General features: G+C 37.0%; 1 pseudogene; it reads left to right on the forward strand.

Moving 5' to 3' along the window:
- The first annotated feature begins 5,584 nt into the window (after positions 1-5,584).
- LOC113176638 (FGFR1 oncogene partner 2 pseudogene) overlaps positions 5,585-27,325 on the forward strand; it is a 57,627-nt pseudogene continuing 35,886 nt past the window's right edge.

The following is a 27,325-nucleotide window of genomic DNA, read 5'->3' on the forward strand; positions in this document are numbered from 1 at the left end:
AATTTAAGTAGCCAAAAGGATTTGGCTGGAAATGTTTAAAGGTAGTGATACAAAATTTGTTTTTAATTCTATATTTTTATCATGATCAAGGTGATAAGTGATTCCAGTGTTAACAGGATGCCTCTCCAAATATACATTTTCCTTGTTTATGTCATAACAAATAACATGGGAAGAGATAGAATTTAAGAAAGTGTCTTTCCCATGCTCAAAAAAATTGAGCTTTGGAGTCAGGCAAAATATAGCTTCTGATCCCAGGTTTGGCAAATCATTCAACCTCATTGAAGCCTATTTCTTCAATTGCTTCTTCATTTTATCTGCATAATGAGGAGTGGCAGCTACTCTGGAGGGTTAGTGTGTGGATAAATGAGGTAACAAATGCAATGTCAAGTTCAGTGCCTAACATCAGCGGACGCCCAATTCATACGGAGCTATTTCTATCAGATCCTAAAGTCTATTTTATCTTACTGTATAATAATTCATTAGGTGCCAATTCTCACACCATTTTTTTTTTACCCAGAGGATTTTTACACTATAAATTTCTTGAAGCTATCATTTCCTTAAGATATTTTTACTCTCACGAACAATTTTTTTTTATTTAGCTGACAATTAGTGGGTATGTTACTCTAGGCAAATGTCAGGTCATCCTCTCTCCATCTACTTTAAATTCATAAAGTGCCATTTTAAGCTCATTCAAACATTTTGTCAGCTTTCACCACTTAATTTGTATGGATTTCGGATCTAGGAGCAAAACAAGGTCAAGGAATAAAAAGTCCCCATGGATATTGCTATAAAAAAATCTTTCAATATTTTTAATATTAGATTTGCTTATAGAATGTCCATGGTACAATTTAATAAATTCTGGATTTGTTGCCTTAGAAGAAAGTTTCCTATATCAGTCCTTAAGGAATTTTATTTAGATATTCTTTCTTGGTTCAATTATCCTATTAGCTGGACTGTCCTCCATGGGGAGATCTGATTTTGAAAGCAAAACTTTAATAACTTTAAGTGTTTAAATGGATCCCAGCGTTTGGATATACTGCTGCCAAGCTATAAAGTAATCCTTACTCCATATCTTGTGCCCAAGGGAATTCCTGTGAGCTCAACTTTTCACACCGGCTCACAGTTGCTCTGTAAGAAACTTTACTTGGGTTCCTGGGTTTGTACTATCTGATGTTAGAGACTCAAATTTTTAGATATTTCCTAGCTTCCAGGCTAGACTCCTTCCCTTAGGTCTTCATCTCCTATGTTCTGGGCCCTGAGTCTTCAGGCAACACAAATAACTCCCAAGACTAGTTCTTTTTACTTAGTTCCCCAGGACCAAAGTCCATGTAGACAAATTGTTACTTGTAAAAACCACACAATTGGTTTAATGGAAGAAATTTGTATTTATATCAATAATGTTAGTATAATACCATTCAAAAATGACGTGCAATATGAAACTTATTTGTGTTTGCGTCTTTTTAAATTCAAAAGCCATTATTATATGGAATATTGTTATATGGAATTTAACAATATATGGAATGTAACAATAACTTTAAAATTCAGGAAATGAATATTCCTGATTCAAAGAAGGAAAATCAAACAAAACATTTCCTAATTAAACCTTGAACAGAATACATAAAAGGAAGTACACCTGCGTATGATAACCTTAATCCACTTTATCACTTTATCACAGAACAGATTTTATGTTTCTCTAGCAAAAGAAGTAAATTCCTTTCAAACTCTAAACACAAGTGATAACGTTACTCATTGGTAAGAACTACCTTTGCAAGAACAAGGCTATGTCAAATGTTTAAGGGAAGATTAAAAACAAGAATTTAAAAAAAAAAGGAGTGAAGAATACTGGTGTGTTATTCAGCTATTCATTACTGTGACAAAACACCTGAGAAAAGAAACTTTAAAATGAAGAAATATTTGTTTTGAATTGTGGCTTTAGATGTTTCAACTCATGGTGACTTAACCCTGTCCCTTTAGGTCTTTGGTGAGGCAGAACATGGTGGGTGATGATAGAGGTACTCACTTCATGGAAGCCCGGAAGCAAAGAGAAAAAGAAAAGGAGAGAGACTGGGGACAAGATACAGTTCACAAAGACCTGCTCCCTTCAACTAGGTACCACCTCCTAGAGTTTCCACCACCTTCTAATAGTCCATTCAACTATGAATCCATCAATGGATTAACCTGTCAATGAGGTTAAAACCCTCATGATAAAATCACTTCCCAAAAGCCCCACCCCTGAACATTGCTTCATTGAGTACCAAACCTTGAATGTATGAACTTTTGGGAGACATTCAAAATCCAAACCTTAACAAGTGGCGCTTTAATTTTAATTTCATTTAATAGGTCAAATCAGATACAGTCACTCTCATGTTTATTGCAGCACTATGCCCAATAATCAAGAGATGGCCAAACCTAAATGCCCATCAGTTGATTAATAGATGAAGAAAAAAACAGTATATACACACAATGGAATACTCTTCTGTCATATAAAAGGATGAAACCTTGTCATTTGTGACAATGTGGTGGGGACTGAATATCAATCACTACGTTATGTGAAATAAGCCTGGCATAGAAAGACATGTACCACATTATTTCACTCTTTTGTGAAATATAAAAAAGTTGATCTCATTCAAATAAGGAGTAGAATAGTGGTTAGCAGAGACTGGAGAGTTTTCAGGAGAGAGAGGGATGGGAAAATAATGATCAATGAGTAATATAGTTAGGGAGGAGTAAGAAGTGAGGTGTAGTATTGCACAGTAGGGTGAATATAGTTAGAGATGTGTACATGTATCTCAGAAAGCTAAAGGAAGAATTTTGAATGTTTTAGCCACAAGGAAGTGGTAAATATTTGAAGAGGTAGAGATGTTTAATCTGATGGCAGGATGCAGAAATTTACTGAAATGCTACATGGTGCATCATCAATATGGAAAAATTTTGTGTTTTATGTGTCAGTTAACAAGAATTTTAATTAAAAATAATTTTTAGTTAAAAAAGAGATATAGTCAAGAATACTAATATCGAGAGTATGCCAATCTTCCAAGTTGTATTTTTTTTTTCAGAAACATTTAGTGATCAAAAAACAGGAATAGTGGATGGTTTGTGGAGCAAGGGCGAGAAAGAGAAAGAATCCTGGGTCCAGTCTTACCTTTCCACTTACTAACTGTGTGACCAAAAGTGGACAGCAACTTCTCAGTTTTTCCCATTACTGAGTCCTTTCTGCCTCATTTGGGTTACTGGAAAATTAAGTGAGAAAATATGTACTGTCACTAGCAAAGTAGCTGCTCAATAAGCATTAGCTCATCATCAGAGAAAGGAAATGCATATTCCTGTGGTCAGAGTTTCTAATGTGGACACCCAATGAAAGGTTTTATAAATTGTCTAGTTTGGTCCATGTGTTGGTTATTTTAAAACAGAATTTTTTTCTCAGTTTAATTTCCATTGAACATAGCTATTCTACAAGCTCAAACATGTATATTGAATTCTTCCTCACATTTTATTTACCATTACATTCTTTGGGCTACACAGCAGGTTTTTAATCTCAGACAGATTTTCATGCCTCAATCATCTTAAAATATTAGCCGAGATCAGTATTAAAGAAACTAATGTAGTAACACTAACATAACGTGCTTCAGATCCAGGCTTTCATACCCCACAGCGTGAGGAAAGTTTTTTGGATCAGACCATTTTCAATCTAAGGTAAATTTAGAAGCATATTGATTTATTTGGAGCTTTTTGAACAGCTTTCCTGGTAACAAATTCAACCTGTGCTCACGTTTAAAGTTAATCAGAGGCACTATCATTTTTTGCACTAGTACTTTTAAAAATTATTTTTTACTATTTTCACTTCAAGATCTTGAGTCCTTTAAGATCAGGATTTTTTTTTTTTGCTTTTATTTTTTATTTCATCCAACTGTTCTTTCCGCCTGTGTACTTGACATCTTATTGTAATTTTAGTATTTCCCCCATCTTCATTCAGGATCATTTAACTTTGTAAAAGAATTCTTTTTATATTTACGTTCATTTTAATGGTTAAATACTGAAAACCCAGCACCCTTATCACTCCCCATAGATTCATACACTTGTTTTTTTCCTTCATTCTAAGAAAATATGAGATCCTTTGTGAAATGTTGTCCTTGTCGTTTTAATCTTTTACCACGGTAGAAATGGATCCTTTCCTTTTCGATTTTCCCCAATGCTCTTCTTCAATCTCCCAGTGGAAAATAATTGCCATCACTGTATATTTTTGAATACTTGATTTAAATGTCTAATTGTGTTTCTAATACATCTGACCTGGAATTACAGTTGATTGGATTCAACTTTTTTTGCACATCAGATTATAATCCCCTGAGGCTTGTGGTCATTCCTAGAATTATTCCATTTCTCATATCTCCTATGACATAGTTCAAACATAGTAAGAACTAATTTAATGTTAATTGAAATGAATACTAGTGATTCAGACACATTTCTTGGCAGCATATCATGTGCCAGTCACTGTGCCACACTGGTACTATTATACGGCCGGTGCCCTATCAGTACAGGTATAGAAACAAACAGCAGTTATTGAACTTCTACTCTGTGCCCATTTTTTCCTAAAATTTCATTGCAAATTTGTAATTACATTTAACTAATTAAAATAAATGATATCAAGGGCTATGCAACCTAATTTGCTTCTACCATAAATGTTCCCCCTATCTCCTGATCTCCTTTGTGGCTAGGATTGATGATAATGCACAGTTCTAGAAAACAGAAGTTGATACATGCAAAGGAGAAATCAGAAAACATTTTCCAATGAAAGGGGCAGGCCTCGATGACGCCATTCCCTTTAACACATCAGGAGCCTAGAACAAAGATCCGACACCTGGAGTAGTGGCAGACATCTTGCAGTGGGAAGGAAAGGAGACAAACTCTCAGGCCAGCCAGCACAGTTTTCACTGGAGGGCTAAACATTGCTCATGGTTCCTGGTTTGCAGTTTTGTTAGAAAACTGAACTCTTAAATATGTCTGCTGCTCTTTCTTGAATTATGTCCCTATTACCCAGAGGGAATCCTACCTTCTTTTATAAACAAAAGAGAAAGTGACTCAGAGAAGCTTACGTGCCCAAGGTCGTGTGTTGGTTTTGCAGCATGGTGGCAAAGCTTAATCACAAATGCAGTTTGACTTTTATACAGACCTCTATTTACAGTGTTCTAAAATGGTAACTTTGACAACATGAACACTATGTTGTCAAAGTTACCAGGTGTAATATTTTGTAGGAAATGGGCCTCAAAGTCACTGTTATGACTCAATTTTAACTTTGAATCATTTACTTGTGATATTTTTAGATTTTATTTCTTAATACTTTTTTTTGACTATGGTGGGTAAACAAGGGGCATTAGAAATGAATGGGTTTCACTGTATATAATGTTAATTCTAGTTAAAATAAAGGCAGGGTGGTGGCCCAACCCACTAGTGGAAAATCATGATGTTTGTTCTGGAACTTTGCCTTTCCTTTAACCAATATCTTTAAATAAATAAATGATGGACATACCGTCTATAGGTAAGGCCCGACTATACAAAAATGCTGTACACTAGTTTATCTAAAGCCAAAATGTTGGTTTTTTCCCTCTTGAAAATATTGTCCCAAGTCCAGTCCTCTGAAAAACAATTAGCCGGTAAGTTTAAGGCTTTGCGTTCATAATTTGGACTGTATCCTGTCATTGATATTTATTTTAATCTTCTATTGATTTCTGTGGGAATTCTTCATGTAAAATGAAGGCAGGATATAGCCCTAAAGGAATTTCTGAAAAGAAGGTTTCCCACTTTCATCTCTTTGTGTTTGATTTTTATTACGTTTAGGTCATGACGCTGTACATCTAAAAATAGCTCTACAGGCCACAGCTATGATAAAGTCTTCTATTTTTGCATTCAGACTCAAAGGTCAATGAGAATGCTAAAGTCTCACAGGGAAGAACTACATGAGAAATGATTTTTTTTAACCCCATGTTTTTGGTCCCTTTTCCAAAGAAAGGAAGAACATTTGGATTATTGCAAAATGTCATTTTTACTTTGTATACTCCCAAATGCCTACCATTAGATTCATTTAAAAACTTTCCAAATGAACAATGAATAAAACATTAGGTATAATATAATACAGTCATTTAAAGTTATTATAATGAAAAATGTGGAATTATGGACCTTGGATGTTTTCTGGGATGGTTTTAAGTTTGTTAAAAGGCAAGGTATAAAAATTGTATATACAAATATTTTTCTACTGGGGAAGAAATAAACCTCTCCATTATTACAAATGGCAGATCTTTCCTATCACTGTATGTAACTAACTGAATTTGTTGGTGAAAATTGTGTGGTAGAAGACGAGCTCAATCTTTCAGATCTCTTTTTTTAATGGTTTTATTAGTGCATCATATTCACACATAGTAGGAGAGTTCATTTTGACATATTCATATATGCACAAAATATAATTTGCTCCATTTCAATCCCTAGTACTTCTCTTTTCCCTCCCTGCTCCCCTCCACATTTCCCTTCTACTCTACCTGTCTTCCTTTTATTTATTATAATTTTTAATTGAAGCCTTATAGATATACATGAAGGTGGAATTCACTCTGGTATATGCATATATGTGCATAGCAAAATTTGTTCAACTTTAGTCCACAGTTTCTCCCTTTCCCCATCCCTTTTCCCTCCTCCCCTTCCTCTACTCTACTGATCTTCCTTCTATTTTCATGGGATCTCTCCTCCACCTTTGCTCCCTTTTTTTCACTCTAACTTTTGCATATGAGAAAGGAAAAAAAACAAAACTTTTGACTTTCTGCATCTGGCTAACCTCACTTAGCATGATATTCTCCAGGTCCATCCATTTACCAGCAAAAGTCATAATTTCATTCTATTTTATGGCTGAGTAAAACTCCATTGTGTATATATTCTACATTTTCATTATCCATTCACCAGTTGACAGGTATCTGGGCTGGTTCTATGTCTTGGCTGTTGTGAATTGTATTGCTATAAATATGAATATGCCTTTATCACTATAGTATGCTGATTTTAGTACTTTTGAATAAATACCAAGGAATGGGATAGCTGGGTCATATGGTGTTTCCATTCTTAGTCTTTTGAAGAATATCCATACTGCTTTGCAAATTGTACTAATTTGCAGTCCCACCAACAATATATGAAGGTATTTTCCCCCACATCCTTGCTGACATTAAGTGTTACTTGTATTCTTGATGATTGCCTTTGTGACTGGAGTGAGATGAAATCTCAGTGTAGTCTTGATTTGAGTTTCCCTGGTTTCCAAGGATATTGAATATTTTTTCATAGATTTGTTTGTAATCTGTAGTTTTTCTTTTGAGAAATTTCTGTTTATAGCTGTTTTGACCATTTATTGATTGGGCTCTTTGGTGACGTTTTTGCGTGTGTGTGTGTGTGTGTGTGTGTGTGTGTGTTAAGTTTTTGTTTTAAGTTATCTATATATTCTGAATATACTCCCCTTTTAGAGCAGTAGCTGACAAAGATTTGTTCCCATTCTTTAGGCTCTCTTTTCATGCTTCTAATCATTTCCTTAACTGTGCAGAAGGTTTTAAATTTTATTTCATCACACTTACTGATTCTTGGTTTCATCTGTTGAACTTTAAGGGTCTTGTTAATGAAGTCAGTGCCTGCTCCAATGTTGGAGTGTTGAACCTGTTTTATTCTAGCAGTTGTAATGTTCTGGTCTAATTCCTGGTTCTTTGATCCACTTTGATTTGACTTTTGTGCGGGGTGAAAAGTCAGGATCTAGCTTCATTCTCCTATGTATAAATATCCAGTTTTCCCAGAACCATTTGTTAAATTTCCTCCAATGTATGTTTTTGGCACAATAGTCAAGGCTATTGTGGCTGCATCTGTGTGGGATTTTGTCGTTGTTGTTGTTGTTTATTTGTTTGTTTCCTCTATTCTAGCTCATTGACCTTCATGTCTGTTTTGGTGCCGATACCATTCTGGTTTTGTTAGCTCTGTAGTATAATTTGAGATCAGGTATTGTGATGCCTCCAGCATCATTCTTTTTTCTGAGCATTCTCAGATCCTTTTTGATAACAGATTCAATTTGAGGAGCTTGATTAGCTGACAGCTTCTGAGCCAAGGTCATGTTCTTTTCAGAGTGATCTCAGCTGAGGACTGAACAAAACTGAGATTCAGAGTCTTCACTGATTATTCATATTTTAATCAGCGTTGTGTTGCTGGAAATGAAAGACCTGACAAGTACAACCTAGACGGAGAAATGTTTATGTTGGTTCAAGGTTCCAGAAGTTCAGTCCATGGTCAGCCATTACTCTGGGCCTGAGGTAAGGGAAATCATAGTGAAAGGGCATAGAATAGGAAAGCAGCTCAGGACATGATAGTGAAGAAGCACAGATAGAGAGCTCCACTTTTCAGGAACAAAATATGAATCTCAAATGCAAGCCCTCAGTAACCTATTTCCTCCAGCCACACCCTACCTGCCTATAGTTACCAACAAGTTAATCCATATCAGTAGATTAATCCACTGATTAGGTTACACCTATCATAATCTATTAATTTAGCTTCTTAATATTCTTTCATTGTCTTACACATGAGCTTTTGGTGGACACCTCCTATGTAAACCATGATTTTCCACCCCTGGCCTGCAAAATCCCATGCCCATCTCTCAATGAAAAATAAATTTAGTCTATTTCCAAGAGTCGCATAGTCAAAAGTTTCAGCATTGCCCAAAATTGAATCCAAGTCCAAATTGTCCTCTGAGATTCCAGAAAAACTCTTTTCAGGGATGATTTTCCTCAAAAAACTCAAAAGCAAGTTACATATATCCAATATATAAAGACACAGAATAAAGATTTCCATTCCAAAAGGGAGAAATAGGGGCAGAGAAAGAAAACAATGGGGTGAAAATAAGACCAATATCTAACTGATCAAGGTCTGTAGCTCCACTGTCAGCATCTGGGGCACATGGAATCATGATATACTCCAAAGGACTTGGATGGCTCAACTACGATGGCCTTTGAGCTACAGTCCACATGACCACTCTCTGGACTTGTTTTTGCTTGATGTCTGCAGCTTTCCTCAGCAGATATTCCAGGTTCCTGGAATCTCTTGGTCTCAGGGTTTGCCACTGAAGCTTAGGCTTCCTTCTCACATTTTCACACATTGCCCCCTCAGGGGATGCCTACAGGAATTCCAAACTCTGGTCCACTTTGCCTGGCCTCTCAGACTTCCCTTTAAAATCTTGCTGGCATCCAAGAACCCTAACTTCAGCCTGCAGCATTTCTGCAGAACCAGAACCAGTGGATGAGGTCAAGTACTGTGGCCATCTTGAGCAGAGCCCAGACCTCCTGGGGCCATGGCTGAAGCGGCTCCTGAGTGCCTGGGTAGCTGAGCATGGTGAAACAGCTTTCTAGGTCCCTTTGTGCAAGAAGGGTGCACCAGGGTCTCTTTTTAAAGGATTTTTACTTTTAACTCTTGAGTTTGCATTGGGTGTGGTCTTGCCAATTCCTAGGATGACTTCAAGCCATCTTTTCTATGTGTCTGGGCAAGGTACTTAGCATCACTTTAATGGTTTTAATCTCTTCAACAACTACAACTTCATTGGCCCCAGTTGTACGTGACCAAATTGCAAGTTTTTAAACTCCTCCCAGTGTTATTTGTGTCACTAATTTTCACAGTAAACTTAGTTAAAAGTCATCAGTAATCTCCATGGCACTGATTGCTGTGCTGCCTTGAAATTAGCCCATCACCTTTAACTTCAGCAGTCTCAGGACATGGGCAAAATGTAGACAACTTATTTGCCAGATGTAACATGTATGTCCTGTAGTCCAACTTCCAATAGAGTCCTTCTTCCCTTGTGAAACCTCATGTACCCTTTAATTTTCATAATTCTATCAGCATTCAGGTCTTCTGAGATCCCACAGAATCAACCATTAAACTGTACGTAAGCCATATAAGGCTTCTCCAGCCCACATCTCCAAACTTTTCCAAACTCCTCCCATGAATCAGTTCCAAATGCTTCAGAATCTCATGGTCAGGTTATTCATAGCACTTACTTCACTTCTTAGTACCAACTTGTGTTATTAGTCAGCTTTGCATTGCTGTGACTAAAAGACCTAACAAGAACAACTTAGAGGGGGAAAAGTTAATTTTGGTTCATGGTTTCAAAGGTTCAGTCCTCAGTTGTCAAACTGCATTGCTCTGAGCCCAAAGTGAGGGTAAACATTATGGAAGAAGCTTGTGGTAGAGGAAAGCAGCTGAGGATATGACGCTGTGACAGCCAGGAATCAGAGAAAGAAAGATGGAGAAGGAAATGGGGGGAGAGAGAGAGAGATCTCCTTCACCAGGGATAAAATATAAACCCCTAAATCATGTACCAAACACTTATTTCCTCCAGCCACATGTTACCTGCCTATAATTACCACCCAGTTAATCCATGTCATGACATGTTACCTGCCTATAATTACCACCCAGGTAATCCATGTCATAGATTGACCCACTGATTATGCTACAGCTCTCAATCTAATTGTTTTACCTCTGAACATTCTTGCATTGTCTCATGCATGAGCTTTTGTTATACACTTCATATTTAAATCATAAAACATCCCAATTCTGGGCATTTTGAATAGGTAGACCTTGCTTCCCATTGCACTAGCAGAGATCATGTCAGATCTGCATCATAGCCTAATGGCTCCTTCTGCATTGTTCTGTTTATGTCCCTTTTTTTCCCTCTACAAAAAAAAAAAAAAGAATGCATTCAGTCTTATCTCCAGCCTAGTGTCTGTTTCAACTGACACACAAAGAGTAGTTCAAGAAATCAAACAGGAAAAATGCAGTTTTCAGGACTCCATCACTAACCACACAAATAATAATGAGAGCACCATTCCACATGGTATGCCAACCATATAGTCAGTCCTTGGCATAATGAGGCAGCCCAATTGGTGATCATTCACTGGTGGTGATTAGAGAGGTGCAGAGAAAGACAGTGGAAAGAGACTGCTGTCATTAAGTGATACCAAGGCCCAATTTTCTTAATGAAAATTCAGTTTATTAAATAAGAATTGAACCTCAGAGGGCTTCCTTGGTAGCCTAAAAGAGTCCCCTTTCCTCTCTTGGGGAAAGCAGCTAAATTTCAAAATAAAATTGAGTATTAGAATTATATTAACTAATCTTCAAAGACCATTGGAAGCTCAGACAAAGCAGGTCTATTTTACTAAGCTGTGGTCCTCAATTGAAAAACCTGAGACTTTTGTACATGAGATGAGGATTTTTGGGTGGATACCCCTTAAGATTTTGATGTCCTAGACTCTTTTAAAAATAAACTACATTTTAGAGCAATTTTACACTCACAGCAAATTGAATTGTAGGTACAAAGTTGCCATGTCTGTCCCTCTCTCTACCCTACACACAACCTACTCTGCTATCATGAGAAGGTAGCAAGTGCAGCCACACACCATCAGCCTATATTTACCTCCAAGTTAACCCATACCTATGGATTAATCCGCTGATTAGGTTAAAGCTCTTTCAATCTAATTATTTCGCCTGTGAACATTCTTGCATTATCGCACATGTGAACTTTTGGGGAACATCTCATATCAAGCCAGCTTACAGTGGGACTGAAGGTTCAGTTGTCACATCCACTTGTCTTTTTCAAAGTCCCAAAATGTATAACAATAACTGATTTGAAAATTGAAGGGCGATGGGTTAGACTGTATTTTGTCCTCCATGTACTGGGAGCATGGTCTCTAGTGTGGGAATTTGTAAAGTGGGACATTAAGAAGCAGAGGCTACTGGGCGCTCTTTAGATCACTGAGTGTGTGCCCTCACAAGGTACTAAGGTAGCTCTAACACAATCTCTTGGTAGTTCTCATGACAGGCTTAAAAAGACTGAGCTTGGCCCCACCCAGATACTTTCTATATCAAATGTGATTAATGGCCTACTTCCAAATGTGCCCTTGTCATTATCATCTGCCATGACATGCCTTAGCTGAGAGAGTCCTCACCAGAACTGAGCCAGTACCAGTGTGTGACATGCCCTTGAACTTCCTGTGAGCTAAATAAACCTTCTTTCTTTAAAAGTATCCTGCCTTAGGTATTTTGTGATGAAAAGTTGAGCAACTTGGAGCAACATTCATAATGGGTTCTTGACCTGTTTGGTAATTGCCTTCTTTAAGTTTAGAAAGTAAATGGAAAATATGTCATGTCAGAAAAGATGATCGAGATTCATGGCAACCTTAAAGAGCTTTAAAAAAAAATGGAGGGGAGTGGTGTCTACCGCAGCTCTTATATGTCTATTATAGCTCCACTGTATCTGCCACTCTGGTCCCTGCAAGAAAAGCATGGGTATTGAAGGGTTATTATGAAGTACTTCAAAAAAGAGTTTGATCTGCTGCCATAATGGAAGTGGGATCATTAGTAGAAAGGAGATATATGGCCTCAGGTACAGGCATCCCACAGTGTTAATCACTGCTTAATGTATATTTTTCTTTCCTAATTGAAAAAGATAATCAGAAATTATTAGTTTTCACTTGGAAATAGAATCAATACACATTCAGTTTTGTTCCAGAGCTTTCTTCATTATCTCACTCTCTGTTATAAGAAAATCTGAAGAGATCTACCCTGTCTGGTCATGTTACAAAACATCATTTTGATCTACTTTGTCAATGGCATCATGTTAATTTGGCAGGATGAGCATGAAGACCTTTTGAAGGTGCAATGCTCCAGAGGATAAGAGACAGATTAGGGGAAGAATCAGACACCTGCCACTTTTGTAAAGATTTTATAGCCAAGTAGTCAAGGACATGCTGGCACATTTCCTTCCCAGTGCAGACATACTGTTTGTTCCATCTCAAGTTTCCTATCCTCATGGAGGAAAGCCTAAATCTTGGCAGTCCTCTTTGGGTTCTGGAGACAATATATTCCATACCTAAGAGACTGCTCTGGCCCATCCATGAGATGAATGGACCCTAAGTCAGGAAGGTTCTCTCCAAGCACTGGAAGAAATAATAGAAGGCACAGGTAAAACACCAGTTCAAGACCACACTCTGTGAGGATGGATTCCCTCTTCCATGAAGCAATGTGTACTAAGATTTAGGAAACTTTATACATTGCTGTGGCCCCCAATATAAATAATACATGAATCTTGTGCAGTAGAAACAGAGTGAACCACCCAAATTCCTAATGAACCACTAGAGCATTTTGTTTCCTGTTACTGCACTTCTGACATCTTCAAAGTACGGCAATTATTTTTGAAAGAAGAACAATAACCCCAACAGCCAAATAAACCCTCACTGTCTGCCAGACACTATTGTAAGTGCTGTACACATGTTAATCCATTTAATCATTATCATTAATGTGGAAACCAAAACACAGAGAGGAAACCTACACAAATCCACATTTTTATTTAATGAAAATCTCAACCACTACAGGTATAAAAATTTATAACATAATGAGTCAGATAATATTCAGTTGATATGGGGCCACTGATTTCTCATGGCTATGAGATATTTTATGCAGGCATTCATTGTTTGCTACAGCCCAACTGCAAGTCATGAGCTATTGAGCTTTGAGACAAAGATATGATTGTCCTTCAAAATCATCAGAGCCTCATCTATTTCTCTCAGCACAGGATCTTCTGAGCATCCATAGGATCCAGTAAACCATTAGGCTCACTGTAAGAGTTGCTTCCATTACAGTCTGCACCCAGAGGACAGCATTAGTTTTCTTTGTGTCAAACTCATAATTTATACAGGGCAGTACAGCTCACAGATACGTGACTTATGTTTTTTTTTTTTTTCAAAACCAACAAAGCTCTTTCTTTCTCTCTCTTTCCTTTTAATTTTGGAGAGAAGATACCTTAGACATAAGACCCTTATAAATTTCATGAAAGTGTCAGGTTCCTACACTTTGGGGTCATTTATTTCCAAGACGGTAGTACTCTTGTATCTTATGAAGGTAATCAGAATCCTGCTATGCTACATAGTGTCATCAGTGTGATCTCCTGAGTGTTCACGAGGTAGTTATAACTCCCTACAGAATGACATAGGACTCAGAACTGAGAGTTGATATGACCTTGTAGAAGATAGTGAAGATGCACTATTGATTTCTATTATGTGACAGGTAAGTTTCTGCTATTTCCAGCTTTGGAGGATAGAGGGGAAAAAAAGCATTTGTAAAATCAGTGGACACTTACCAAGGTTACATTGATTTCTTCCAATGAAGAGATTACATCTAATACAAAATTGTAATTTGAATTCCCTCTTGGTTAAATTTCTGATCATCTATGTTCATTCTTCATGATCAGTTTGTCATTTTTATTAGCCAACTCAGACAGTTAACTATAAAAGGAATGGAAATCTCCACTCCATATTTCAAGTCTTTACTGATGTTATGAATATTTGTGATTTCACCAGCTATGAGGTTTTTTTCAGAAGCTTCTGCTTTGCCATTCCTAAGAATACTAAGAGTATAATAAATTTATATGTTTTTATACTGCATTATGTTGAGCACAAATACAACATTTACTTATATAACCTTACATCATCCCTATAAGGTAGATAGTATTATCTGGCAGCTTAACACCATCAAGGTGCCAATAAAGAACTTCTTTATTGGTCTTTATAGATACCTGGTTCTTCTTTCAGAAATAATTGCCATACTTTGAAGATATCAGAAGTGCAGGGACAGGAAACAAAATGCTCTAGTCAGAACAGGAACAATCAAGAATACAAGTAACAATAAATATTGGTGAGAATGTGGGGTAAAGTGCACACTCATACATTGTTGGTGGGACTACAAATTGGTATAACCACCCTAGAAAGCAGTATGAAGACTCCTCAAAAGACTAGGAATGGAACCACAGTATGACACAGCTATCCCAATCCTTGGTATATATCCAAAGGAGTGAAAATCAGCACACTACAGTGATGCAAGTACATCAATGTTTATAGCAGCTCAACTCAGAAGAGTTAAGCTATGGAACTAACCTAGGTGTCTTCAACATATGAATGGATAAAGAAAATGTGGTATGTATATACACACTGGAGTATTACTCAGCCATAAAAAGAATGACTTCATGGTTTTTGCTGATAAATGGATGGAATTGGGGATTATCATGCTAGGTAAAATAAGTTAATCCCATAAAACCAAAGTTCAAATGTTCTCTCTGATCTGTGGATATTAACATACAACAAAGGGAAGAATAAAAGTTCAATGGATTAAACAAATGGGAATGAAGGGAAGGGCAGGGATAGAAATAGGAAATAGAATGGAATGAACTGGACATAATTTTCCTTATATTCATATATGAATGCACCACAATGAATCACAATATCATGTACAACCACAAGAATGGGATCCTAATTAAAATAAGATGAACTCCATTTATGTATAGTATGTCAAATATACTCTAGTGTCATGTATATCTAAAAAGAACAGGATTTAAAAAAAATTGCCTGATCTACCTGTATCTGATGGTAGGACAAAGGACCCTCCCTCCTCATTCCAAAGCGGCTCTGACCCATACCTGAGAGTAAATAATGCTGCACAGAGAAGCCAAGAAGAATCTGAATAGACAGGCCCCATGAGGTTTTCCCATCTGATCTGGTCTATTAGCAATCATGTCTATGCAAGGAAGTCTCCATAGAGTCTTAAAAAGGAAGGAATTGACACATGATTACAGTCATCTGATTCCTGACAAAGATGCCAAAAATAGAGAGCCTTTTTAGTAAATGGTTCTAGGAAAATTGGATATCTACTTGTAAAAGAATGAAACTATATCTACTTCTCACCCTGCACAAAAGTCAAGTCAAAGTGGATCAAAGACTTAGGAATAAAACCAGAAACTTTGTAATTGCTAGAAGAAAACATACAGTCAACATTGCAACACATTGGCACAGTACTGACATCCTTGACAAGACCCCTAAAGCTCAATAAATAAAATCAAGAATCAAAAATGAAATGGCATCAAATTAAAAAGCTTCTGCACAGCATAGGAAATGATTAAGAGCATGAAAATAGAGACTGAAGAATGGGAGAAAACCTTTGCCAGCTACTCCTCTGACAGGGAATTCATATCTAGAATATATGAAGAACACACAAAAAAAAACTTAATACCAGAAAAAAAATAACCCAATCAATTAATGGGCAAATGGCTATAAACAGACATTTCTCAAAGGAAGAAATACAGATGACCAATAAATCTATGAAAAAATATTCAACATCCTTGGAAACCAGGGAAATGCAAATCAAAACTACACTGAGGTTTCATCTCACTTCAGTTCGATGGCAATCATCAAAAATACAAGTAACAAGAAATGTTGGCGAGGATGTGGGGTAAAAGGTACACTCATACATTGTTGGTGGGACTGCAAGTTACTACAACCACTTTGGAAAGCAGTATGAACATTTCTCCAAAGACTAGGAAAGGAACCACCATACGACCCAGCTATCCTACTCCTTGTTACTTATTCAAAAGACCTAAAATCAGCATACTATAGTGATACAGGCACATTTATGTTTATAGCAGCACAATTCACAATAGCCAAGATATGGAATCAGCCCAGGTGGCAATCAATAGATGAAGGCATTTTTCAAATGTGGTATATGTATATACACATTGGAGTTTTACTCAGAAATAAAGAAGAATGAAATTATGGCATTTTCTGGTAAATGGATGGAACTAGAGAACATGCTAAGCCAGGTTCAGAAAAATCAAGGGTCAAAGGTTTTCCCTTAAAAGTGGAATCTAGAGCAAAAGGGAGAGAAAAGGGAGGAGTCAGAATTTCAGAAGGACTGAGAGAAGATCAGGGAGGAGAGGAAGAAGGTTGAAGGGAGGGAAAAGAGATGGGGGAAAAGGAGGAAATGCGTAATGAAATGACAAAATTATGCTATATATGTTTATAAAGACACCTCAGTAAATTTCACCTTTTTGTATATCTAAAAAGAAGCAATTAAGAAAACAATAAATAAATAGTAAGAAGACCAGCAGAGTAGAGGATGGAGAACAAAGGGAGGCAGGAGAGAGAGGAAGGAGGAAAGAGACTGATGTGGAGCAAATTAAATCCCATGCATGGATGCCTATGTCAAAGAGAACCCAACTGTTATGTACTGCTATAATGTGATAATACAAGTGTGAAAAAAATACAGGGTTTGGACAGCTTGCAGGTAACGATTGTTTATATGGTGGTTTCTTGGGGATGATGCACCAGAGGCACAGAAACTCCACAACGACTCCCCTATGCATCCCTCCTCTGAATCCCTTGTAATATCCTTTGTAATAAACCAGTAACCACAAGTATTTTCCTAAGTTCTTGCTGCTGGAGCAAATTAATTGAACACAAGGAGTTGGTTGTGGTGATCCCAAATTGTAATTGATAGTCAGAAGCAGAGATAAAACTACCTGGGGCTTGAAGCAGACACCTTCAAGGGGTGGGGGAAGCAGTCTTACAGACTGAGATTTCAACCTATGAGATCTGATGCTATTCCCAGGTAGATAACTGTCAGAGCTGAACTGGATTAGGAAACATTCAGCTGATGTTCACTGCACAATTGCTTGCTCTCTTGGTGTGCGGGGAAAACCCCCCCACCATGAGTGTCGATAAGTGATCTGTGTTGTGAATGTGTAGCGAAAGAACTTGAGTCTGAGTTGGAGGCTTCTTTGGTTTCTTGGACACACAGAGGTGAAAACAAGGAGGCCAACCATCTCTGTTTGAATCAGCTTTTTCAATGCTGTGTCCAAAAGACCTGTCAAGAAAATCTAAAGGAGGAAAAGTGTATTTTGAGATCTCAAAGGTCTCATTCCATAGATGGCTAACTCCATTGCTCTGGGGCCAAGGTGAGGCAGAATATCATGGCAGAAATGTGTGGTGGAAGAAACCAGCTCATGATGCGGACACCAAGAAGCACAGAGGGACAGCTTCCCTCAGCATGGACAAAATATAAACCCCAAAGGCACACCTCCATGGGCCCACCTCCTCCAGCTACATCCTACTTGCCTAGGATTACCATCCAGTTAATCCCTTCAGGGATTAATCACTGGTTAGGCTGAGTCTCATCACTCATTCATTTCAAGTGTCAATTTTCTTGCATTGTCTCATACATGAGCTTTTGGGTGACAACTCACATCTAAACCATAAAATTCTCTCTTGGGTCTTGGCTGGAAACATGTTGTGATGGGTAAATTACTTGCTGTTGTAAAAGTTCATGGATGGCTGCAAAAATACCACCAGTATGAATTTTCACATTAAAAGTAAATTCTAACAAGCAAGAGAATTTGCAAATATGAATATATCAACTTTATTTTTAAATTTTGAATTCAGTAACTGAGGGATAAAAGCATGAGTTGGATTGTGGTCTTTACTCAAAATTCTACCATCATTTGACCCTCACTGGCTTCACTTTTGGTAGACCTGTAGTCACTGGTATTCTATGCCTCAGGAATCAGTTAAGAGCAAATATTAGGTAATATCATTGTCAAACAAATAAGGGCAGAAAATCTACCAGCATACGCACTAGGTCTAAGACAGCATTTACTAGAAAAGTCACAGAGACAAAAGCCAGTGTGTGATCCTCTGTGGTCCTTTGAATTCTGGAATAGCACAAATGAATATAATAAGACCCAACCTCTGACTCTGAGAGAGTTAACCCAGCCTTTAGGTTTTGGAACCTTTAAAGTTCATCATTAGAAAAGTGCCAATCCCTCTTCTGGCATGATCAATGGATAGGGCTCAAATCCTGTAGTTACCATAGAATAACAAACCAGAATCCCAGTCTCCAAGTTCCTCCCTGGTGTCATCAGGGACTGGAGTCTAGAAACTGGAGCGAAGTTCATGGCCTTCATACTGAACCAGCTTTGACTGTTATAAATATATGGCTATAGTTATTTCCATAGAGGTTTGCAGTAGGCTAGTCTGAGAGGAAGTCTAGGCATGTTAAAACTACTCTTTTGACCATAATGACCTGTGTGTCTCTCTTCCTTCAGTTAATCTTAAAAAATAACCATAGAGTCTTTGAGGACTGCTAATTGGAAGATTCATAGAATGTTATTGGGTTTTGCTGCCATTTGTTTTCTAATTCTTGCACATTCCTTCTCTCAAAAGGCCCAGGGAACTAAACAAGAGGGTACAGTGTTATTGTGTCCAAGGTAGACTTTGTTCACCTGACCTGTGTTTTCTCAATATACAAATCCAGTAGGACATTAATGGGCTTGCCATCTGTATTCACCCTAGGAATCCCAAGTTCTCTAGCCACTACTGATGATCTTACACATCAGACCATTTTGATTACCCCACAGTGCTTAAGGCCAACTATGGGAATCACATCCATCTTGCTTTTGGTGACTGAGTGTGACCACTTGGTTTCTGTCACCCCAGGAACTTCCTCTAACCCTTGAAATCGGAGAGCCATTTCAAGTGCAACATCTTCCTTCAGTAGCTCTAGCCACAATCAAACAAGAAAGATCTGCCATGATAATACTGCTCTCAGCAGCACAGTTACTGAGGCATTGATGCATATTCTGTCTTCATAGTCTTCCTGGGTCAAAGTGAGGTGGGGAGAAGTGAGCCACACATAATAAATTTACTTCAAAATATTTTACCTCCTAGTAGCCTTGGGTTCCTTTACTGATATAATTTTTTTTAAAAAAAAAGTTTCTATCTTCTCAATTTGATTTAGCAAGAGCCACCTGAGACCATATTTAAGCCACTGAACCAAACAATTACCAATACTTCCATCTATTGAAGTCATATTGAATCCAGAATTCTGACAATCATGGATAAATTTTCCCCAATCTGAAATTATATTTTTTGCTTTTTCTTTAGACAGCCCACATAAATTACCCAGACTTTGTTGATATGAATTAGAAAAAATGATGCAGGTGGGCAAGTCATACTTGGTTAGTCTTGATTTTGTAATCTTCCCCACTCCACCCTTACTCACAGGTGTGACAGGATCTAATTTAGTAGCAGATTTGAATGTGATGCAATGTGATGGGGTTAACTGCACCCCACTGAAATGTAATCCTATCCAGTCAGTGTCATTCTGAGATTTTAAGGCAAAACACAAGATCCTCTAAAGTAGAAAGGGTTCATTCCTTCAGTTGATATGGGAAGTTCATTGGGGATAGATACCTGGATTACTTTTAGTAATAAATAACCACATTTCACTTCTAGCTAGAAGTTCCATTATTACCAATCATTACCCTACTTTCCCATAAGATTTTTGCTAAGGTCATAATATCACTGAATGTGGAAATCTACGAGCAACAGAAAATAAAATATTTTTGCTTTTTAGCTATTTCAGTTCTGCAACTGTAAAGATTAGAGATTCATTTAGAAGTCATAGGAAACTCCAGGGATTCAGTCTATACTCTGAGTGAAGAATTTTAAAAATTGAGCTCATTGCTTTCTTCCTTTAATTTATTCAGTGACAATAGAGTAGCGGCTCGGCCCAGGACCTTTATGTATTCCTTGGCAAAGGCAACTGAATCTGTCAAACTGTACTTTGATGGATACCTCAAATTATTTCATTTAGTTGCTCACTACCCCATGTCCTGGACAGCCACAGTCCCATATGATGATACTATTTGGATGTCACCTGCCTTCAACCCCAGATGACCAAATAACCTTTCATATACCTTCCAGTTCCCTGGGGCTTTTGATTGCAACTACTCCTAATACTAGTTTATAGTTGATTAAGATAGGTGCATCTGGAAGAAACAGGAACCCCTACAATATGGTTCACATAATTTTATACAAAAGGAAATCCCTGGACAATACAGGCTTATGGGTCATTTAACCCCACAAACCAGGAATGCCAAACAAGTCTCAGATTATTTCTGTTTCTTCTTTCTAGTTTGCACAGTTTTAGATTTTTCCAAAGAGTATTTCACCTTAATGCTGTAGGAAGGATACCAGTTGCAGTAAATGCTAGGAGGAACTTGAGCAGAAGCTTGTAGCAGACTTTCCTGGTATAATAAATACTTTAATATGCATTAAATGTGTTAAATACTTTGATATGCATTCACAATTGTGGGTCCTACTTTAAAAGTCTCTTTTGTATTTGAATCAACACTTTGCAGCACGAATTTTTCTGTGTTTTCTCTCTAGACTTTATACTACCATGCAGCTAGGTTTGCATAAACCCCATTAGTTACATGGCTTTACAGTTTTTTTCACTGTGTGTTCCTGGTGTTGCCTGTACTCACTAAATATGGATGTAGGATGAATGACAAAGTCTACTACTTGAAAAACCTTCCCGGTAGAAACTAGAAATCAATGTATAGAGATGGACCACACTAGGACATCTGCTATTCTCTTGATTTTATATAAAATGCTCTTAGTATATTATCTAAGATAATTATGCCTTGATAAAATTTTTGTTAGATTTACTCTTTTTTCTGCCTTCTCTTAGTAGTCAAAATTTGGATGTGGATTTAAAAAAAAAAGAGTAAATAAATTAACTTTTAGGCGATATGCCCTTACTCTGCCTAGTCTATACAAATGAAGTTACCCTGGCTCCCATGTTTTCAGCAAATAAAAAGTTGATCATGTACAGGAAGCCTATTAAGGCAGAACTTTATGAAAACCCAAATTCCCTGATTCCTGCCTTGACCAGATATACTTCCTTCTCAAAGGCCCTTGACACATGCACACTTGTGTCAGGGGAGGAAATTTAATACTACTTACTAGCTACATTTTGTGCCAAAGCAGAACTCCGGTGGGTTAGGTTGAGTCAGGTGGAAGTATTTTTATTTTTCCTACAATGTTAGATCTAAATTTGAATCAAGGAAGCTATAATGCCTGCTCATTTCCCTCCAAAGTACAAAATGGTATCTCAGAACCCACCTAACCATGAAATGCAAAGTTCTATCTACCAAATCAAAATGGAGAGAGAATGTTTTCTTCAAGTTGAAATCTCCACCCTCAGCAAAGGGGCATTCATTGTACCTTGGAATCTGAACAATTCAAAATCTTACCTACTCTCCTGAGGAAAAAGAGGTGGAGAAAAGGACAAGTTTCCCTCTCCCAGAACTCAGCACCATTCAGCTAAGTGTCACTTCTCCATTCTGAGGTTTTGAGGGTAAAGACTCAAAATTATTAGAGCACTAACCTCCAGGATATATAAATAACTCAAAAAACTTAACACCAAAAAAAAAAAAACCCTAATCAATAAATGGGTCAAGGAGCTGAACAGACACTTCTCAGAAGATGATATACAATTGATCAACAAATATATGAAAAAAATGTTCAACATCTCTAGTAATTAGAGAATTGCAAATCAAAACTACTCTAAGATTTCATCTCACGCCAATCAGAATGGCAGTTATTAAGAATACAAACAATAAATGTTGGTGAGGATGTGGGGGAAAGGCACACTCATACATTGCTGGTAGGACTGACAATTGGTACAACCAATCTGGAAAGCAGTATGGAGATTCCTTAGAAAACTTGGAATGGAACCACCATTTGACCCAGCTATCCCACTCCTTGGTCTATACCCAAAGGATTTAAAATCAGCATACTACAGTGACACAGCCACATCAATGTTTATAGCAGCTCAATTCACATTAGTTAAACCATGTAAGCAACCTAGATGCCCTTCAATAGATGAATGGATAAAGAAACTGTGGTATATATACATAATGGAACATTACTCAGCATTAAAAGAGAATAAAATCATGGCATTTGCAGGTAAATGGATGAAGTTGGAGAAAATAATGCTAAGTGAAGCAAGCCATTCCCAAAAAACCAAAGGCCAAATGTTTCCTTTGATATGAGGATGCAGACTCATATTGGCAATTGGGACAGGGAGCATGAGAGGAATGGAGGAACTTTAGACAGGGCAAAGGGGAGGGAGGGGAAAGGAGGGGGCAAGTGGGTAGGAATGATGGTGGAATGAATTAGACATCATTACCCTAAGTGCATGTGTAAGATACTAATGGTGTGAAAACACTTTGTGTACAGTGTCTATATGTGTAATATGAAATGAATTTAATTCTGTCATCATGTATAACAAATCAGAATAAATAAATTTTAAAAACATAATAAAATTATGGCATTTTCAGGCAAATGATTGGAGTTGGAGAATATCATGCTAAGCAAAGTAAGCCAACCCCAAAAACCAAATATCCATAATAGGGGAATAGGGGGGATATGGAAAAAATGGAGGAGATTTGATGGGGAAAAGGGGAGTAAGGGTGGGGAGGGGGCATGGGGGAAGGAAAGATGGTGGAATGAGATGGACATCATTACCCTAGGTACATGTGACTGCACGTATGGTGCGACACTACATGGTGTACAATCTGAGAAAGGAAAAGTTGTGCTGCAATCGTGTACAATGAATCAAAATGCATTCTTCTGTCACATATACCTAATTAAAATTAATTAATTAATTAATTTAAAATTAACTGATCCTTTATAGTATCTCTCTTCCATATCAGTATGTACCTAGAACAACAGCACGTGGCTGATGGAGAATTCAGGGTCTTGAGATTCCAGGCATATGTCTATTTTCTCTTTTCTTGAAGACAGATCTAATAGGAGACGTAAATTCTCATTACAATGCATGTAAAAATATATTGTTATCCAATGAAAATAGAAAGACATAGCTTAAAATAAAATAGAAATGTCACATAACTTATCGCTCTGCTTCTGAGAAAATACTCCTCAAATTTCTTTAAAAGCCTCATTATCTATAATTTTTTTAGAGGATAATGTCTTAGTTTGGAGGTTTGTTGACTTTAGGGGGTGGCCTAAGGAAGGAATGGTAAGACATGGAGAGGTGAGACAGGAAAGAGAAAGATGCTGATATGGGGTGTGTTATGAGCAGGTCACAGCTTGGGACTTTGGGGAGACAGGATAGAAATGTACTGAAGTGCTTCTGCCCCAGAGGTAAAGAAGCTGGTTCATTTACCCCAAAACTCTTGTTCACCATTGCCTGGGATCTGTTCCAGGGCCCTCTGCCCCAGGAGCTTCTCAGACCTAGGCAGGCCAGGAAAAGCCCTTAGGCAGAGAGTCTCCTGGGACTAGTAGGAAGGCTATAGCCTGGCTCAAGAAGGTGAATGCCCCCAGGCTGGATAGGAGCATCAATACTGACTGCTGCCTAAGCTCCTCCCATTTGCTAAAGTTATCTTAGATTGACACCCCTTCCCTGAGAACATCTCCCTAAAATCTAACTTGGTCCCTTTTGATATTTTCTGTAAAGATTTGATATTTTTATGAGACTTTAAACTAAGAGTTATATTTTCAATTGTCATCAATAGAAATATAGTAACGTTTCTTTACATATAATTCTTGCAGAATATTACCAAGTCTGTCGTCATCCTTTCTTGAAACGTGTTTAAAAATAGATAAAAGGACTGTGTTTGTCTCACACCTATGTTACATTTTATAGTTTTGGCAAAGTGCCACATTACTGTTCCCTTTCCCAAGGAAGAAGAGTTTATTGAGAGTTTATTGAGAGCTTATTGAGAGTTTACTATGTCCCAGGCACTTTTTAAGGGCATAGATAATTGAAATCCTTAATTTTCACAATAATACCTCTCAAACAGGTGCTATAATTATAGACTAGTTTACAGAAGAGGAAAACATGAAATTGAGCAGCTAGTGCACTTGACCCAGTCATAGAATCCATCTAGGCAGGCTCAGAGCCCACAATCTTACTCTCTGGTTATTCTGCCAACAGAACTACAATGCTAAGAGAGTCCAGTATTACAACTACTTCTTCTGATCATTATTATTGTTACTATGATTATTTGAGTTCCAGTGAAACAATTCATCCTTCTCTGAGTTTTGGGCACAAATACCTGTTCTTTATATGACTGTGCAAAGTCAGCCCTGTCACTGACTGTATTGGTGCCACTTGGTACACAGCAGTTGACTCCTACTTGGTCCTTTTGGTTTACATTCTTTTTATATTTGCTAAGGTTGCCAGCATCTAACTCTTTCAGCTGACTTGTGTGTGTGTGTGTGTGTGTGTGTGTGTGTCTTCTGTTCAGTGATAATAAAAAATTAACAAAGGATTAAAGCATCCGCTCCCACTGTATTAAGCACTCTAAGAATGCATACTGCTGATATCTTAGCCCATTTCATTTAGATGATAAGAGGGATAAAATATTTACCAAATTGCTATTTAGTTCTTATGGATAAATCCTCAGGATTATAACTGGTTTTGGAGGTTCAGGAAAAGTGATAAGATTATAAGTCCACACATCCAAAAGAAGATAATTTATACAAGAAGTAATAACATGATGTAAAAAGTTTTTGAACTATTGCTCATAAAAAGGCTATCATCAACAATATGCACAGAATTACCTGTATTATATTGAAAAACGAAGTTAGATATTTTGGGAAATCAAGTTTAACTCTAAATGTATAAGATAATACCTACTAATCTACATTGTGATAATAAAATTTGCAAACATTTTGGCAGATTCCACATATTTTCAAACTTTAAAATCTTTTTGCAGAGATGTTTTGGAAATATTTTGAAATAACAAATACTGTCCATATCCTTTTGGTTCCAAATATTTTTTAAATCAAAGAAAATTATTCAAACCAGCAACTCTGTCACTGTTGACAAAATAAGAAAAATTTATGTGTTTCCATGGTTTTGGAAAAGAAATAATACCATATTTTATCTTTTGTGGCTATTTTCTAAGCACAACTAGAATCAAAGTTCTTTCACTATGGAGAAGATAAAATGCTGAGAACAATCGCTGTGTATCTAGGGGAGAAATCAAGTAAAAATTTATGGCAAAAGCTTTATTTTCATAATGAACAATCCATTTTTCAGTTAATTTCATTCAGAAATCTTCAAAGAATTTTTGTAGTGCTTCTTTTCAATTTGTTGAAACAAGTACAAAGAAGCTGGGTTTATCCACAAAGGTGATTGATTCTCCAAGTTGCAAACTACTGGCAGATCGATTTACACACCATGCTCGTTTTTGATTCAACTGTCTTCAGAGTAATTAAACTTTTCTAAATTACCAGCAATTCCTCAGGTGTTTATCAATTATACTCCATAAATTATCATTTGTGATACAGTAATTGCCCTTTGTTCTGCTTTGAGTAAATGTTTCGACTCATCTCCATTTATATTTTGTCACTCAATGGAACAATTTGTAGTGTAGAAAAGGACAAAACCTTTTTAAAATGTTAGTCCTAACAATTATTTTTATAAGGTAGGTAAAAGTCTGGAATAAAATTTGGGGCCATCAGGAATAACTCTTCAAAGCCCAAGAAGATCAGCAAGCCAAGCAATATTTATCACAACATCTGGAAGTGAGCAGGAACCTCCACCTACTTGTGTTTGACAGCCATGGATGAATGTATGAGCCATCAGACAAAGGGGAAACTTGCTGGGGTCATCCTTGTTATAAACCCACGAAATCTGATAACATGACAGATTATATAACCCTGACAAGCAAGGAACTTGAGAAGTCAGTAGAGGCAAGGCAAATGGGAGCCAGGATCATTCCCTCCTCCACTTTGATCATTCTGGAAATATTTGGGTGCATGTTTCATATGCTGTTTAGCTTCTCTTATACCCAGAGGATGCAAAAACATTTTGTAATATTAGATCACGTTCATGGCAAATATCAAAAGCTCAGTAATTGATTTAAAATCTAATGACACATAGAGAAAAGGCTAACATTTTTTCTCCTTGATAATACTTCCCAATAAAAATAAATTGTCTCATCTATCTAACTGTCTGCACTGGTTAGCACTTTATTGCCATATTATTATTCAGATTTGTTTGCAATCAGCTAACATTTATTTTGGTTCGTTTTAGATTTTTTCTTGGGATGGAAGATAGCTTTGTTTATTTTTCTTTTCCTTTTGTTCTTATTAGTTTGTGAGATAATGCGTAGCTCCAAAGCAAAAAATACAAGTGTTTGAGAATACCAGCTGCCTGTCCTGCCTTTTTTCTCCTGTCTTCTCACGCTCCATATACGTATTTATATTAGCTTTTGGAATAGCCTTCTGTTGTTTCTTCCCCGACAATATAAACAAGTGCACACATGCACACACAAATTGTGTGTATGTAGACATACTCAAATTGATTGTATTGTAAACACAATACAATCTGATATTTTTTACTTAATGCATCCTGAAATTATATATATATATATAGCAGTATATAAAGATACTCTTTATTCTATTGTATAACTGGATAGTGCACTACTATCTGGATACATCAAAACTCATTCAATGAGTCTCCTAATAGGGATATTTGAGATATTCCTTATATTTTGCTATTGCAAATAATGCTGTAAGAAAAACTCTATACATAAATCATATTTGTTAATTTTCTGCCAGTTTTAATCAACTTATTC

The sequence above is a fragment of the Urocitellus parryii genome, chromosome 14, assembly GCF_045843805.1.
Source record: "Urocitellus parryii isolate mUroPar1 chromosome 14, mUroPar1.hap1, whole genome shotgun sequence".
In the NCBI taxonomy this organism is placed as follows: Eukaryota; Metazoa; Chordata; class Mammalia; order Rodentia; family Sciuridae; genus Urocitellus; species Urocitellus parryii.